We start from the raw sequence: 4,803 nt of genomic DNA, 5'->3' as shown, positions 1-4,803 counted from the left end.
ACTATCTAACCGCCTAGTCAGACTTTACCTTTAGCTGCCCCTACATGCCGACTCCTGGCCTGGGCACTGAAAGACTGTGTGCCACGTGTGGCTGCACGTTTCAGTTGTACGTTGAGCTGGCACTGTAATCCACATTCAATTATATTATAAAAGAGCAATTACATTTTGAACTAATGAATGTGTTAATATTTCTCCATGATGGAATATAAGCACTGAATGAATATTTACCATGTGGATAATTACAATTACTTCGGCCCTATTAACTGGTTTAGAATAGACTTAAAATATATTCTGAGCACTTGTTTTTTCACTTATTTCCAGAATACTCAATTTTTTTTAGAAATCTTTTGCCTCTAGTAAGTCAATGTGCATGATAAAATCATTTTAAGAAGACTTAAACTAAAATGTATACTTTATTAATAGAAAGTTAGTGGACTGGAGTGCCTCTTACTATAATGTTTTGGTCTTTTAGTTGATTAAGCTCTGCTATTATCCAACTAATTTAGCACTCTCTCATTGGTGAGTTGAGCCTCAAGTTTATATCTATTGCTACTCCAGTCTAGTTCAAAATACCATTTCCCATTGTAAAGTCAGCCTTAGGTGGTGTAAAATACTTTGCACAAATTCACATACTCATCTCCTCTATAATTCTGTTTTTCATTCTTTGGTCTGTCTGCGGACTTTTTTTGCTGGGGATCCCCACCTGCAACCTTCTGCCTCTCTAGATCATAGATAGGTATGAAAGCCATAAAAATGACCATTGCCTCTCCGGCTTTGCTGGATCCTTCCCAGGTGAAAGTGTTATGCACATGCTATAAAAAGTGTTCGTGGAGTTGGGCTTCTTCAATGGGGCTCCAAGAGCAGCCCCAGCATGGTAAATAGCAGTGATACTGCATTATGTATTGCTGCAAATCGCAGCAATACATAATGAATGGTATCGCTGATTAATAATAAAACAGAACTAACTTTTATCTCCCACCTGGTGCTGTTGATACAGGAATAATACTCCTGTTCATTTATTTCTCCTCTAATATATCACACCTAGAATTATGATGTAACCCCTAACTAAGTAAAGGGGGAGGAAGTGTGTTTTACTATTGCACTAATCTTTTGGTCATTATCAGAGTTACGAGGCACAAATCCTGAAATGTGTATACTCGCTGTAATCATGCTGCACAGCCTACCCAGATGCCAGACAAAGACTGAAGATAAATGGTGGCACTGGCGGTTTCTTGAGGGCTGTTTTGTTTATAGATGTGACTTGAACAGAGGTTGCACACTTTAATCTTCAAAAAAGTATTTTGGTTTAGTAATGTTTTACTTTGATTTGAGCCTATGTTTATATAGACAGGTGTGTGCAACAGTTCATATAGAGGTCTATTGTTAAACCAGAAGGTGCATGTTTTTGTGTTTATGGTGTTAAGTAAGTTAGGAGGTATAAGGTTCCCTTTGTCCCTGCTCTGTTAGTTGTTTTTAAGCGTTCCATTCCCTTTGCAAATATTCAAACAAGAACTTTGAAGGCCAAAGTGGAGAAGGGTTCCATGTGAACAGCAGTTGAACATGGGTCAGTCTGTCCTAAGGTTTCTACAATCTGTTTTCAATGTCCCTATAATGATATTTAACAGCACACATTGGCTTTTAAAGTTTACTAGAATTTTCATAAATATTCATGGTAATTTTTTGCAAGATAAAGATTACTAAAGCAGTGTAACTGCTTAATCTGCAAGATAGTATACAGAAGCACAGAACATAAAAATATGAATGTCTATGAGAAAGAAAAGTTGTTATCATTACCAGTGGAAACATCTTGTACTTTGTGGGTAAGGCTTTTTGGCTTGGTCCCTCAATAGAACAATGGATAAAATACAAAGATAAAACCATACCCTCTTTCATACAGCATCTGGTACAGTAAAACATTTATCAATTGTGTTCTTACTGCTATTGAAATGCATTGAATGAAAGCGTTAATAATTCCAATACTTTAGTCATCTACTATGAATGGTGACTAGTCAGGAACAAATACGAGATACATACGTGAATCTAATTAGACTAATACTGTCTCCTTGAGGGCAGAGGACATGCAGTTTCACCTTAGCAGTGAATGTGTTAATATGTTAACCCTTAAATGACGTCACATTATAAATCCTGGAATGGTCCCGGTTGTGCCAGGCTCAGTCATACGAATACTTTTATTCTACATACAGACAGAGCACATATAAATATAATATACAGTATATATAGAGAATATATGGTACAAGATACATACTACAGACAGATGTACTGACACAAGTGACTCTCTCCATTTTAAATCTTCCTGGTTACTGGGGCCCTTCGCTATACCCACCCCGTGCATTCCTGCATAGGTTCCCCACTAAAACACCAGGTGACCTTGACCCTTTTTCTGGTTGCACTGCTACGTTCAGTGTTGTTGCCGTGGTAACGCCCTGGAGGCATGTTCACCTAGAGTAGCGCGTTTATTGCAAGTTGCAGGCAGCTGTAAACTTGAGCTGAGTGCTCCTGCTAACATACTTACAAACAGCTGAGGGCATGCCCTCTTAAAAAGAGACCAACAGTGTCTAAAACTAAAGCGTTCTTGTACACAAGGCAATATTTTTTCTTTTTAAAAAGTGTTTTGATAGCGATGAACCTGAACTTGACAGACGTTTTTGCAAAGCCCACAACCCGCAACCAGCGGAAAAAACCCCGAAATTTAAAAAGAAAAACGAGCCCAATTACGCTTGTTATAAGCGGAATTGGCAACTATGACTGCAAGTCCCGCCCCGTGCAGAAGAGAACAGGGAGTGTCACCAGACATGGGTGGATGTAGAGCCAGACTCCTGGAAGTGCTGTCTGGGCGAGAAGAAGTCAGGTCCCAATACACTGCTCTCTCTTCCTCACTCAACAGCAAGGAGCAGTGCTGCAGAGCGTCCCCGGGGGTCGCAAATAAAAGTAAGTAACATGTTATATGGAATGAAAGCTATAGGTCGGTGGCTGTAATAGAGCTATGTGGACGGGAATGTAATGACCGCTTTAGGGAGAGTTCTGTAATAAAAGCTACAGGGAGTGGTCTGTAATGAGTTATATTGAGGGGGCTGTAAAAACTGTGGGGCTGTAATGGGAGAGGTATGGACATTGCTAGAATGGAGGGGCAGTAATTGAGATATGGACAGGGCAATGATAGAGCTATGAGATTAACGGTCTCTTCTTTTTCATCACTTTTGTAGACTACAATGCCCCCCCCAAAGCCTTAATCCAGCTCTGGGTGGATACTTACATTCAAAGGGAGCAGAGGACTATTAAGCTCATGCAGTGCTGGAAATAAAAACAGTTGTTGTAAGCAGAAAAATTTTAACTAAGAAAGTAAAATGGTTTATGCTTTTTGCTTTTATAATCACCTAGTCCACTACATTCAAGTCAGTGACCTTCGTCTCTCCTCATCACCACCCTACACGTCTACCTTCAGAACATTGGCTGTTCTGCTCCCCACCTTTGGAATTTCCTGCCCACACAATCTGACTTGCCTCGAATTTTTCAAACACTCCCTAAAAACTCACATTTTCACACTTACCTACCTGACCTCATCCTAAGACCAAACCTGCCCCTTTCACTCCACCTCTATTGTCTTAGTTTACTACCCTAATCCTCTTAATGTTAACGCTCACAAGGATGGCTCTCTACCTCCTCATACTCTTTGTTCTAGTTGTGTCTTCTAATGTAGCTGATTTTCTATAGTATCTTGTATTGATGTCTACTGATTCTATTGACACGTTTATTTTTTTTTTGTTGACTGCGGCTCTGAAGAGTTTGTAACTCAAATACGAACCTCAATGGGTTGTGCTTACCTTGACTTGCATGTGAACACCACTGATCCGCCTCTCAAAGGGCTAGAGTCCAAGATATCTTTAACTCTAAATAGAGGCAATTTTGCACCAACATGCATCTTTACTTTGAGTAAATGCACTTACATGAATCACTAAGGTATATAAAAGAAAAAAAAAACCCCATAGAGTCCATTTTGCTAACACACTTGCTTGAACACCTTTTTCTCAAATTATGCCTCGATTGGTGATTTCTAGATATCCATTGCTTTATGGTCAGATACTAACCCTGTATTTACAGTACTTAATGCTCTTCATCTTTGCTTTCACACTAATCACTTCACTAGTTTTGGCACATTCACTATAACAGAAGTCAACTTAAACACTTTGGAAAAAGACTAATCTCCATACTTTAGGTGGTTCACATAAGTGGACTGCTTTTAACCAATTTGTTAAAACCTTGCCATTAACAGATCCTAATGTCATCGGGAAACAATCGGAGTACATTAGCGTGGTGAGACAATGAACGCATGCAGTTACGGTCCAAATACAGTTGTCCATTTTGAAACCTGATGAGAAGCTAGAGATGGCTGGTCTTTTGTGTCCACTTACTTGATGTTAGCTGGAATCAGGCACATATACAGGGGCATGCTCAAACTCTTTGTGCTTTTAAGCATTTTGCTTTACACTTTAATAAAAACATTTGAAGAGCACAATGCATTTTGTTTTAAATTGTTTGAATGCAAGACTTGCCATCAGGTTCTCTATGGCAATTACTGGATATATTTTTCAGTTAGATTATTTATTTTGTTATCCATTTATTTGGTATAATACATAATCTGACATATTTAGGTCTTCCACAATGTGATTCATATATAAAAAAAAAAGCACTGTAGTAAGAAATGTAAACTCATTTTTATAAGACTTTAACAGCAAGAAAATATAGACAATGAAATAGTTTAAAAAGTTGAATAAAAATGCAAAG

The sequence above is a fragment of the Mixophyes fleayi genome, chromosome 5 (genome assembly GCF_038048845.1).
Source record: "Mixophyes fleayi isolate aMixFle1 chromosome 5, aMixFle1.hap1, whole genome shotgun sequence".
In the NCBI taxonomy this organism is placed as follows: domain Eukaryota; kingdom Metazoa; phylum Chordata; class Amphibia; order Anura; family Limnodynastidae; genus Mixophyes; species Mixophyes fleayi.
Note: the sequence above shows the minus strand (reverse complement) of the source record.